General features: G+C 41.6%; 1 protein-coding gene across 14 annotated transcripts in view; it reads right to left on the bottom strand.

The window, feature by feature from the left end:
• LOC134345363 (SPRY domain-containing SOCS box protein 1-like) overlaps window positions 1–13815 on the bottom strand; it is a 368280-nt gene that overhangs the window by 254402 nt on the left and 100063 nt on the right. The window contains exon 1 of one of the 14 annotated variants that reach the window (XM_063045906.1): window positions 12795–13187. The exons of 12 other annotated variants lie outside the window; for them this stretch is intronic. The gene's annotated coding sequence lies outside the window, so the exon portion shown is untranslated. Of the gene's footprint in view, window positions 1–11664; window positions 11685–12794; window positions 13188–13815 lie in introns of those variants that run through there. One more of the 14 variants, XM_063045907.1, reaches the window with a different exon arrangement.

Here is a 13815-nt window from a genome sequence, read left to right as displayed (position 1 = left end):
TTGGATTCACTTTACACCGCACGCTGTCGGAGCAGTGCTGCCAGGATAATCAAGGACATGACCCACCCAGCCAACACATTTTTCGTCCCTCTTCCCTCCGGGAGAAGGCTCAGGAGCTTGAAGACTCGTACGGCCAGATTTGAGAACAGCTTCTTTCCAACTGTGATAAGACTGCTGAACAGATCCTGACCCAGATCTGGGCCGTACCCCGCAAATATCCGGACCTGCCTCTCGTTTTTTTTTTGCACTACCTTACTTTCCATTTTTCTATTTTCTATTTATGATTTATAATTTCAATTTTTAATATTTACTAAGCTTTACTATTTTTAATATATTTAATATTTGTAATCCAGGGAGTGGGAAGCGCAGAATCAAATATCGCTGTGATGATTGTACGTTCTAGTATAAATTGTTTGGCGACAATAAAGTATAAAGTATAAGTATAAAGTATTGCGTAGTGACTTTGGAATGATACCAGTAGGGCAATGTATACGCTTTCCATGTTCCAGAGTCTTTCAAGTTTTTCCTCCTTTAGTTCAGCATATATCTGACGTTTTCCACTTGCTGATTTCAGTATGTTATGTGTGTTTGTAATGACTACATCTATTAAGTAAATTGTTCTTGTTTTATTCTCCTGCAATATTATATCTGGACGGTTATTATGGATTGAACTATCTGTAAAAATGAATCATCCTTTACATAATTAGTGGAACTCTAAAACTGGATTGGGCTTGTATTTATAATAAGGTATGGTGTCGTTTATGAGTTTGTATTTCAAAGCAAGATTTTGGAGAATGATTTTACCACTTGGTTGAGCCTGTGTAAGTAACTAGATTGAGTTAAACTGCTGCATGATCCTGTGATATGTTGGATTATTTCTGGTTTCTTGGCATTTTCTGCATTTATTGTCTTGAATTTGTTGGTCTTTCATTATGTATTTTTGATCATTTTTACGTTATCCACCTAGTCTTGTATTGCCACAAGGAATTCCTCCGTTTCCAGGAAGAAGTCTCCAACTCTGAGCCAGGCATTTCAACACTCCGTAGTGGACACCTAGTCTGCTCAGATCATAGGGATGTCTTCAATGGAGGGTCATTCTCTTCCACTGGTTTACATTTTCTTCTGCAGTGATAACTTATTCACTTTTCTGGGTTGTGCTTTCATTTAAGTTTAGTGGTGTGTACTACTTAACAAAATTGTACATGCTCAAGTGAATGCTGAATCCTGTTTTTGTTGATGAAATTATATCCTTAGAAGTTTTATCTGACGTGTAAATTCTTATGGCCGTTATTCCTCTTCCTCATTTTGCCCAAGGTACTATTAATGTAGGCATGTTCGAATGTACAAAGTGTTTTCTAAAATATATCATTTCCCTTCTTATCTTTCTTTGTAAACTACCCAGATCGGTTTTGGACCAATATATTATGCCAACAGAATATATTGATAAGAGTACAACGAAAGTGTCTATTACCTTTATCATACGTGCTATCGAGCTTTGTTATGTATTTACCACAGATGTTCTTAAGCCTTTACACAAATTCTGTTGAAAGTTTTCCCTTTATCGCACTCTGATCCATTTTCGATGCTTGTTGATATCCTGGATACGGAAATGTTTCGTGTTCATCCATGGGTTATATTGTATCCTGCTGCTCTGTTTTATATTCCAGCAGCTATTTCACACCTTTATTTAATGTTCTGCACTTATCTAGTACAAAGTTCATGTTAATATCTTTTGGAAATTGTTCTACTATATAATTTCAAATCATCCATGTATAGAAGGTGTCAAGGTATAAATTGTTTGCTTGTTTCTGATTTGATACCCTATTTTCATCCAATTAAGTAAATTAGAGAGCAAGTTGAAAACTATTATTATATTTTTTCTTCTCTTTTGTATTTGCAGTTTGTTGTCTTTCGCAAATTGGTTGGATGTCCATCCTGTTAGGTGCAGTCCTTCAATGATTCTATTACGGTTCTTGGAATTAGACCATATATATAAGATATAGGAGCAGAATTAGCCCATTGGCCCATTGAGTCTGGTCTGCCATTTCATCATGATTGATCCCATTTTCCTCTCAGCCCCAATCTCCTGACTTCTCTCCATATCCCTACATTCCCTGACCATTCAAGAAACTATCAACCTCTGCCTTAAATATACATAAAGACTTGGCCTTCACAGCTGCCTGTGGTAACAAATTCCATAGATTCACCACTCTTTGGCTAAAGAAATTCCTCATCTCCGTTCTAAGAGGATGCCCTCTATTCTGAGGCTGTGTCCTCTGGTCTTAGAACCCTCTCCAGTTTCAGCACATCCTTTTTAAGATAATGGGCACAGAACTGTTCACAATACTCCAAGCGAGGACTCACCAGTACTTTATAAAGTCTCAACGTTACATCCTTGCTTTCATATTCTCATCCTCTTGAAACGAATGCTGGTATAGCATTTGCCTTCCTTATCAGACTCAACCTGCAAATTAACCTTCAGGTAATCCTGCACGAGGACTCCCACTCCCTTTGCACCTCAGCTTTTTGTATTTTCTTTTTGTATTTAGAAAATAGTCAACCCTTTTATTTCTTCTACCAAAGTGCACGATCATATACTTCCCGACACCATATTCCATCTGCCACTTATTTGCCCATTCTCCTAACTTGTCTAAATCCTTCTGCAACTTCTCTACGTCCTCCATTTATCTTCATATTGTCTGCAAATATTGCAACAAATCCACCAATTTCATCATCCAAATCATTGACATATATTTTTTAAAAAGATCGGTCCCAACACAGACTCCTGTAAAACACCACTAGTTACTGGCAGCCAACCAGAAAAGTCTCCGTTTATTCCCACTCTTTGCCTCCTACCAATCAGTCATTGCTTTATCCATGCTAGAATTTTTCCCGTAATACTATGGACTCGTAGCTTGTTAAACAGCCTCATGTGTGACACCTTGTCAAAGGCCTTCTGAAAATCCAAGTACACATCAACTGATCCACACACACAAAATGCTGGAGGAACTCAGCAGGCTAGGCAGCATCTATGGAAAAATGTACAGTCAATGTTTTGGCTTGAGAGATGAATACAAATGCCTCCACAATCACTTCAGCCACATCTTTCAGAACCCTAGGCTATACACCATCTCGTCCAGGTGACTTATTTATACAGACCTTTCAATTTCGCAAGAACTGACACCCGGAACTTCCACCATACTGCTAGTGTCCTCAATAGTGAGCACTGATGCAAAATACTTCTTCAACTTGTCCACCATTTCCCTCTCCAGCATTGTTTCCTTGTGGTCCAATATCCACTCTCACCTCTCTTTTACACTCTGTGTCTGAAGAAACTTCTGGTATCCTTTTTAATATTATTGGCGAGCTTACTTTCATATTCCATCTTTAATTTCTTAATGACTTGTTTTTATTTGATTTCTGTTGGTTTTTATAAGTTTCCCAATCCTCTAATTTCCCACTAATTTTTGCTGTATTATATCTCTCTTTGGACTTTTTGTTGACTTTGACTTCTTTTGTCAGCTATGATTGTGTCATCATGCCTTTAGAATACTTCTTCCTCTTTGGAATGACTGTCACCCAGTTTTTTTGTGTCCTGCACCTTGAGTGCAACTATCTCTCTATATGTCCTGCCTATCACCCCTTCAGTCTCCTACATGATCCGGAGTTCATCCAGTTCCAGCTCCAGCTCCAACTCCTTAACATGGAGTGTTAGAAGCTGCAGCTGGATGCACTCCTTGCTGTTGTAGTAGCCAGGGATACCGGAGGTCTCCCTGCCTTCCCACATCCCACTAGAGAAGCAATCCATGATCCTGCCTGGCATCTGTTGTCATAAGGGGCGGGAGCTGGTGACGGACCCAAATGCAAGACACAGACACTGACGTACTAGGAATAGGACTAGGACAAGAGTTAAGCAAGCAAGGGAAGAGGGAAAGAAAGGATGCTGGACATAGACACAGGCCCTGGACGAGACTAGGATGCCGGGCCTAGGCGAGGACATGGACAAGAAACACAGAACCCAGACAAGGAGCTAGGAACAAGGAGCCTGGACTTGTGACAGGGAACTCCAGAACCAGAACCTGGACAAGGACACAGAACCTGGGTCTTGATTCGGAACCGGAACCCAGGTCTAGGCTAGGACTCAGGATTAGGATTTTGGCAAGGACAGGATGTGGCTACAGAACAGGATGTGGAACTCCTGCACAGGACAAGGCACATGGACAGGACGAGAACACAAAGCCTTGAATTGGACAGGATGAAGTTCTTGGACGTGGCTTGGACAGGACGAGGTTCTTGGACGTGGCTTGGACAGGACGAGGGAACCCCAGCGCCAGGCTGGGCGAGGTACTCGGACAGGACAAGAACATAAAGCCTTGACTTGATCGAGGGAGACAGGAACACAGAGCCTCGGTCGAGAAAGACAGGAACGCAGAACACAGAGCCAGGACCCCTCCTTGGGAACAGGACTTGGGGCTGGGATCTACACAGAATGCTGAACATGACAAGATGGTTCCCAACACTAGGTAGCGACAAACAGTCAGACCTACCTAGCGAAGGCATGGGCACAGAGACAGTTCAAAACAACAATAGACAGTTCTTTATCTTGCTCCAGCAGTTGAACTTGACAGCAGTGTAGGCAAAGGTTGCAGGTGGGGCAAGCTTCAGGAAAAAGTGGCAGAGAAGGGATTCAGACAGGAGGTTTGGACAGAAACAATCCAGCAGCCAAGCCCTGGTCTCCGGAGGTATTTATGTGTCTGCCCAAATGAGAATCATGTACCTTAATTAGAGCACCCAACAGAACAATGGAAAACCGGAAAACCTGGAATACGGATCGACGGACCAGACTGTGAACTGGAATGCGGATTTCACGGACCGGGCCATAACATCTGTATCGTCCTAACTGAGCAGATCTAAAGATAGGAAGGAGAAAAAGAAATCTAACCTTGAGCTTTTCTTTCCTTTTGCTTTCTCTGACTGAAGCTTCTCTTCACTGAAGCCTTGAAGAGCTAAAGCCTCAGGATCACTACTCTGACTCTGTCCACTCAGACAACAGCCACTGTGACGATGGCTACTGCAATTGCTCCTGCCTTCCTTTATGTTGCTCTTGCTAATCAAAACGGATATGGATTGGTTGTTGGTCAAAGCACTATTACGCTGCAGCAACCCACTGCTCCATTTTGAGTGAAATCTCCTCCTCTCAAAACTTCTCATGTCTGAATTGGTCATTGGTCAAAACTCTATTTTACTGACTATGCCTGTAGGAAAATGAATCTCAGCTGACATACATGTACAGTACATTGATAAGAAATTTAGTTCTAACTTTGAAAACCACTCCGTTTTTGGTCTCCCAGATACCTCAAGGGATGGACTGACAGAAAAGGGTGCACTTTGCAAAACTTGATCATCATGCCTCGAACCGCTACAGACCTCTTATCCTGCATAATTTATTAACAAATAGAGTTTCAAATCTAAGTGGAGCAATTTGAAAGCTTCCCACATTATGTTTCTTACTAACAAATTATATTTTAATGCATTAAATTAACAGGAGCATTTTAAAAAGGTGGCAATTTTAATTTATTTTCAGCATCACTCACAACACGCTGGAGGAACTCAGCAGATCGGGCAGCATCCGTGGAAACGATCAGTCAACGTTTCCACGGATGCTGCCCGACCTGCTGAGTTCTTCCAGCATGTTGTGAGCATTGCTTTGACCCCAGCATCTGCAGAGTATTTTGTGTTTAACTTATTTTCAATTCTGTATCTTCATCCCGAATGCAGCCACACAGGACAGAGTTTGACGGACAGAAAATTTAATAACTTTCCTCATTTTCTCACTGGGACACCATAGCTGACAATTTTTTCCAAACATTCCTTGATGCTTGTGGACTGGAAGTGGTTATAGGGTCATAGAGATTTAAACTACAAAATAGGCTTTGCTCCCTCTCCATCCCTTCCTCTATGTCCATGCCAATCAAGAATCCATCCATACTGATCTCAAGCCATTCTGTGATTTAGTGATCAAGTGCTTGTCTAGCTATTTCTTCAAAAACTTTAAGTTTCTCCTCTGCCCACCCTCCCCACCAGCATTTACCTGGCGGTGTAGCGGACAATGGGGGCACCTGCCAGAAGTACAAAAAATTATGAAAGGCATGACAGGGTAGATAGTAGTAGATAACATTCTGTCCTGCAGTAGAGGTGTTTCAAGCTGATTGGCATTGGTTAGGCAAGTGCTAGATGGTTTAGAGATGATTTTTCATCCAGGGGATAATTCGAATTTGGAATACTTTGTGATTAAATTTCAGTTGAAATTGCTGAGGCCGCAACTTAAGTTTTAGTTACACTGCTCTAGGAAAGATGCCATTAAACTGGTTTGAGTTCAGACGAAAGTTGCTGGGATATTGCCAGGACTTGAGGGACTGAATCATGGAGGGCTATGGTCCAGGCTGATGGGACTAAGCAGATTAAGGGTTTGGCATGGACTAGATGGGATGAAAGGACTGTTTCTGTTCTATGACTCTATGACTCTGACAAGAAAGTGTAAAACCCTTGTGTAAACGGCCACTCCGAATTGATATTGTATTTGTGAGTAGGATGCCATGCACAATCCTGATTTGATGGAGACAGCCGTGAGAAGCACGGAAGAACATCTGGAGAAACTTCTGAAATGCCTGCTTCGCTGCTGCTGCTACTGTGCTATCGAGAATCTCCAGAGGGAAGGCCCCAAATCCTCGGCTTTGCCTATTGCCTGTTGCCAGGGCCAGGATCGAAGCACTCTGCAGAGATGGTGCTCGGTGTCAGACAGCTGGTTGGAGGCTCGAAGTTTTCAGATGGAGTCAGACTGTGGTTGGATGCTTCCAGGATGCTGCATCGGCAAGCTTGCGGCGCTGGAAGCTCATGGCAGGAAGAGTTTTCTTCCTTCAGCCGTCTGTGTGAGATGATGGGACTTTTGAGGGTCTTTGAGACTTTTTTTTTATCGTGCCCATGGTCTGTTCTTCTATCAAATTACAGTATTGCTTGCACTGTTGTAACTATATGTTATAATTATGTGGTTTTTGTCAGTCTTTTTAGTCTTGGTTTGTCTTGTGTTTCTGTGATATCATTCCGGAGGAACAAATCGTATCATTTCTTAATGCATGCATTACTAAATGACAATAAAAGAGGACTGTGTGTCTTCATAATCTAATCCAATCTAAAACTATAGGTGTTAAATATATGCTGTGATTCATACAAGCAGTACTGTTTAACAGAAAGAGAAAACCTGAGATTCTTTATTAGAATGATGGGGAAGGATTATACCAAATTTATTTTGAATCCCATGGAGCATGTGGAAACCTTCCAATACCCAGGCAGCTCTTCTTTTTTTTTTCTCTTCTTTCTTTTTAGGTAGGACTATATATGGGGGCGGGAGGGTTAAGGGAAGGGGGGAGGGTAGATTTTATCTTTTCATGTATTCTTTTTGAAAACTCAATAAAAATTATATTATAGAATGATGGGGAAGGGAGAGGAGGGGAAAAGCGAAATTATCACATTCATGACTGAAATCAGGCAATTTGCATTATCAAGCTCCACTTAACAGCTTTTTTATTTATTTACACAGCTTTCAGTACAATACATAATAATGCTCAATACACTAAACATGCACTAAGTTGTACAACTTATTTTATAACTACTTTGGGATTTTTATTTAAAAAGAGGAGAGGCTGTACTTGATCTAGTATTAGGAAATGAACCTGGTTAGGTGTCAGATCTCTCACTGGGAGAGCATTTTGGAGATAGTGATCACAATTCTATCTCCTTTACCAGAGCTTTGGAGAGGGATAGAACAGACAAGTTAGGAAAGCGTTTAATTGGGGTAAGGGGCAATATGAGGCTATCAGGTAGGAATTTGGAAGCATAAATTGGGAACAGATGTTCTCAGGGAAATGTACTGCAAAAATGCAGCAAATGTTCAGGGGATGTTTGCGTGGAGTTCTGCATAGATACAGTCCATGAGACAGAAAAGATGGTAGGGTACAGGAACCGTGGTGTACAAAGGCTGTTGTAAGTCTAGTCAAGAAGAAAAGAAGAGATTACAAAAGGACTTTTTGTGTTCTCAAGTACATACATTTCCTAAAAGTCCAGATAAAAACTTACTTGATAAAATTTTTAATTTGAAACCCTTCCATAATGCATCTATATCTAATATTTATGATATGTTGTTCAGAATGAGAAATATTCCTTTAGATAAAATTAAAAATCTTTGGGAACAAGATTTACAGATTTCAATTTCTAAGGACACTTGGAATGAAATTTTTAAATTGATTAATACCTCATCGTTAAGTGCCCGTCATTCCCTTCTACAACTTAAAGTGGTTTATAGAGCCCATATGTCTAAAGATAAGCTGTCTCATTTTTATTCGGATATATCTCCCTATTGTGATAGAGGTAATAATAGAGAAGCTTCATTAATCCATATGTTTTGGACTTGTCCGAATCTTTAAAAATATTGGAAGCAAGTATTTCAAACTTTTTCGGTGCTTTTTAAAGTAAATTTTAAACCTAATCCTTTGACTGTTTTATTTGGTATTGTTGGAGGAAATTATAATATTTTGGACACATATGATCTGCATATTTTGGCCTTTATTTCTCTTATAGCCAGGAGGGCATTGTTGCTGAAGTGGAAGGATGCCACTCTGCCTACTCATACTCATTGGTTACATGATGTCATGTCATGCTTAAACTTAGAGAAGATTCGCTGTTCAATTTCTGAACTTAGACAAGATTGTTTAACATTGTGGTGACCTTTTTTGAATTATTTTCAAAATCTTTGATTTGCTATTAAGCACAGATGTTGGCTAATAATATGTTTTACCATATGTTAAGGATTTTTTTTCCTTTTTTTTAACCAAACAGCTGTTTTTTTTTCCCTGGTTTAGATATTTTGTATAATACAGTAAAATTATCTCTTTTCAATATTATGTTTAAATTTAATTTATATGGATATGGGGTAATTACACTTCATCTGTGATTTCAATATATTGTAATTGATATATTATATATCCTACTGTACTGTATTCTTTTATGTAAGAAATTAATAAAATATTGAAAAAGAAAGAATGTTTTGAGGATGTGACTAAACACATTGATGAAAGTAGAGCAGTAAATGTAGTGTATATGGATTTCAGCAAGGCATTTGCCAAGGTACCCCATGCAAGGCTTATTGAGAAAGTTAGGAGGCATGGGATCCAAGGGCACATTGCTTTGTGGATACAGAATTGGTTTGCCCACAGAAGGCAGAGTGATTGTAGACAGGTCATATTCTCCATAGAGGTCGATGACCTGTGGTATGCCTCAGGGATCTGTTCTGGGACCCCTACTTTTTGTGATTTTTATAAATGATCTGGATGAGGAAGTGGAGGGATGGGTTAGTAAATTTGCTGATGGCACAAAGGTTGGGGGTGTTGTGGATAGTGTGGAGGGCTGTCAGAGTTTACAGCGGGACACTGACAGGATGCAAAACTGGACTGAGAAGTGGCAGATGGAGTTCAACCCAGATAAGTGTGAGGTGGTTCATTTTGGTAGGTCAAATATGATGGCAGAATATAGTATTAATGGTAAGACTCTTGACAGTGTGGAGGATCAGAGGGATCTTGGGGTCTGAGTCCATAGGACACTCAAAGCTGCTGTGCAGGTTGACTCTGTGGTTAAGAAAGCATATGGTGCGTTGGCCTTCATCAATTGTGGGACTGAGTTTAAGAGCCGAGAGGTAATGTTGCAGCTATATAGGACCTGGTCAGACCCCACCTGGAGTACTGTGCTCAGTTCTGGTCGCCACACTACAGGAAGGATATGCAAACAATAGAAAGGGTGCAGAGGAGATTTACAAGGATGTTGCCTGGATTGGAAAGCATACCTTATGAGAATGGGTTGAGTGAACTCGGACATTTTTCCTTGGAGCAGCGGAGGATGAGAGGTGACCTGATAGAAGTGTATAAGATGATGAGAAGCATTGGTCATGTGGATACTCAGAGGCTTCTTCCCAGGGCTGAAATGGCTAGCACAAGAGGGCATAGTTTTAAGGTGCTGGGGAGTTGGTACAGAGGAGATGTCTAAGTTTTTTTTTACGCAGAGAGTGGTAAGTGCGTGGAATGGGCTGTCGGCAACGGTGGTGGAGGCGGTTATGATAGGGTCTTTTAAGAGACTCCTGGACAGGTACACGGAGCTCAGAAAAATAGAGGGCTATGGGTAACACTAGGTAACTTCTAAGGTAAGGACATGTTCGGCACAGCTTTGTGGGCAGAAGGGCCTGTATTGTGCTGTAGGTTTTCTATGTTTCTATGTAAGAAAAAAGAAGTGATATGAAGCCAAACAAAACACAAGAGACTGGATGCAGTGATCTGGAGCAAAAAAAACAAATTGCGAGAGGAATTTAGCATATGTGGAGGCAAAGGGATAGTCGATGTTCCGGATGTTTGAGTGTGAAGGGAGATGAGGTCTCCGAGGTTTCAGTGCGAAGGGATAGTCAATGTGTCGCATGTTTCAGAGCATAGAGATCATCGATGCATCCACCTCAAAAGATGTGCATAACCTCCTGAGTTCTTCCAGCAGCTAGTTTTGTGTTCAAATGAACAGAAGCTTGACTAAACAGTTTTAAGGAGAGGAAGAGAGATCTCAAAATTTGACGTAAAATCTGTCACAACAAGAGAATACTCATTTCCCTTCTGATGCTTTTCATGATGGTGCCTCATTGCCAAACTTCTACCACTCGCTTTATCCCTTTATTATTGTGAACTCTTCCATTGAACTCCAAACCTTCACTGACAGCAAGGGAACTATTCTAGCTTCTAAATGCCGGATAAATTCAGACACGAGGTAAGCATTATCTCAATAAACAAGGCTACTTAGAAACAGTTCAGTTAACATTCCTACTGAGCCTATGGAACAAGATAAAAGGGCAAACTGTTAATAAAATCAATCCCCTCTTTTCATGATTCCCTGTAGAAAACAAATGGTGGAAAATGGAAATTGAGAAAATTGCTCCAATGTTTTTGAAAGTAAAGTGGGAAATGCAAGTTTTATGCCTACTTCTTGGTCACCTTGAAAGTGGTGGTGGTAAACTGCTTTCAACCAAAGCAGGAGTGGGATTGATGGGACTGCTCAGGAAGCCAGTGTAGACTCAATAGGTCAATTAACTCCCTTGTGTAGCAAGAGAAATAATGAAATACAACAATAGACAATTTGCCATGGCCTGAAGTCACAAAGAGGGCAAAGGTAGATTTCCTTCCCTAAAGAACATCAGTGATAGTCATGATAGTTTTTATGGCACCATCTTTTTTGCTTTAAGTTCTAGATTATATAATTGAACTGATTTGAACATTTGCATGAAGTCTCAAGAGTCACACAACATACAGCCCACTGTGTACATACAGACGTCAAGTACCCACCTACTCTGTTCAGAAACAGTTCATATATGCAAGATTTAGGGATCTGATCTAGCTCTTTTCAATCTGAAATGTTTTTGGTCCAACTTGTTACTTGATATCTATGTTGTGTCCACATTACACAATTGTTTCAATCTGCAGTGGAATGTCCTTGCTCCAAAAATTGAGAGTATCCAGGCTCACACATGGTCAGTTGTGTTTCGGTCATAAGAGTCATGGAACAATACAGCACAGTGTTACGTACCCTGTAACTGGGTTGCCAAACCAGCAGAAATGGATCACTCAGTTGGAGTCTGGAGTACTAGAACTAAAAAAAGTTTTATTAAAGAAACAAGCAACACAGCAATCGAAAGGATAATAAATGCAACAGTTCAGCGATGATAAACACACATGTGCACAGAATTAAGATAACAGCATCAATCAAGTTCTATCGTTGTCTAGGGGTAAATGACCAAATTTCAAAGTGACTCAAAGTTCAGTTCGCAGTAATCGTTGCCATGGCGATGGACAACGTGGGGGAAGAGAGAGATAGAACAGGAACAACTGATCATTCAGAACGGCTTCACTCACAGACCGGCGAGATGGCTCACAGACCAGCGAGATGGCTCACAAACAGCTTTTGGGCGGGTCCTTGGTGATGTCACCTGAGGTCACCGACTGTGACCCCTCCTCCAGATGCGGTCGATCCTCTGCAGTGAACCCGGCACCCAGGCAAGGGCGGACACACACCGGGTTCCCGCTGATCGTACCTTTCCATCCTGGTCGTTGTCTGGTACTTCTCACCCACTCGTGAGAGGCGCACCGCTTCCAGGGTCTCGTTACCTTGGGTGGCGTGTGTCTTAGCGAACCTGTCCCTTTTTATCCCCCTGCTGGGGTATCGCCTGTCCATCACTTCAAACAGTTCAGGGTTCAAAGGGGGAGCCGCTCCAGACAGCTCTCTCTCTCCCACGTCCCTTCATTACACATCTCCAGACGCTGCTCCATTGTTCCTTATCTCTCCTTCCCCTGAGGGCAGGTGGCAGACCAACTGCTGATGTCACTGATGCTAGCCCAGGCCAGTTGTGTTTCGGTCATAAGAGTCATGGAACAATACAGCACAGAAAAGGACATGTTGGTAAATCTAGTCTGTGCCGGACCGTCAATCTGCTTAGTCCCATCGACCTGCACCCAGACCATAGCCCTTCGTACCCCTCCCATCCAACTACCTGTCCAAATTTCTCTTAAACAACGCTACCATCCTCAAACAACAGGAATTCTGCAGATGCTGGAAATTCAATACCATCCTCAAGATGGTTCACAAAGCAACTCCTTACACTTCTTTTACATCTTTTTATTTCGTTAGTGGTTCTGTTACTGTCGGAGTCTGTTACCTACTTTTTAGCGGTGCGTTTTCAGGCTGATTGGGCGATCTGGCACTTTGGTTTCTCTGAGAAGGTTCCATGAGTCTGCAAGCAAAGTCTGCAACATGAAGGTCAGGGAGCCAGAAGAAGGGGTGCAAACCCATGATCACCTCCATCTCTGGCCAATTGAAGTGCCGAGGAAGATTGAAATCATTGAGGTGAGTGAGGAGGACAAGCGAGTGTTCAGTGCCTTCTACCTGCCTCTCACTCACTGTTGCCAGAGGAAGGTGTCTGTGTGTGGAGGTCTCTCCCTCTCGTTCACTGCTCCTGAGGGAAGATCCTTGCGTTTGAATGACCTCTCTCTCCCTCGATGCTGTCGGAGGATGGTACAGGGTTCAATCATCACGGCTTGTGGATTTGGACTCTAACTCAGGTTTATGATCTGTTCAAGTTCTGATCCTCCTTTTATTTGTTGTCACTTTTGGGCAATTTTACAAACAGAGCAGCCTGCAGATAACGAACAGGCTGCATACAAACATTGATAATAAATGTACTTTGAATCTTGAAATTGACACCACACCCCCCCTTGGACTGGCAGCTTGTTCCACAAACTCACCACCCTCTGACAGGCAAAGTTCTCCCTCATGTTCACCTTAAACATTTCATCTTTCTAGTTATCGTCTCACCCAACCTCAATGGAAAAAGCTTGCTTGCATTTACCTTATCTATCCCCCTCGTAATTTTGTATACCTCAATCAAACCTCCTCTAAATCTTCTGCGTTTTTGGGAATAAAGTCCTAACTCAGGTCCTCAAGTGACAGCAACTAAGAACATAGAAATTTATAGCATATTACAGGCCATTCAGCCCACCATGTTCTGCTGACCATGTAACCCACTCTAGAGACTGCCTAGAATTTCCCTAGCACATAGCCCTCTATTTTTCTAAGCTCCACGTACCTATCAAAGAGGCTCTTAAAAGATCCGTGTTCATCTCCCGTGTTCTCCCATATGACCCGAAGGTCATCAATCTGCAGCTCCAGTCCAGTTCATACCAA

The sequence above is a fragment of the Mobula hypostoma genome, chromosome 4 (genome assembly GCF_963921235.1).
Source record: "Mobula hypostoma chromosome 4, sMobHyp1.1, whole genome shotgun sequence".
In the NCBI taxonomy this organism is placed as follows: Eukaryota; Metazoa; Chordata; class Chondrichthyes; order Myliobatiformes; family Myliobatidae; genus Mobula; species Mobula hypostoma.
Note: the sequence above shows the minus strand (reverse complement) of the source record. Positions and strands in the feature narration are given on the sequence as shown.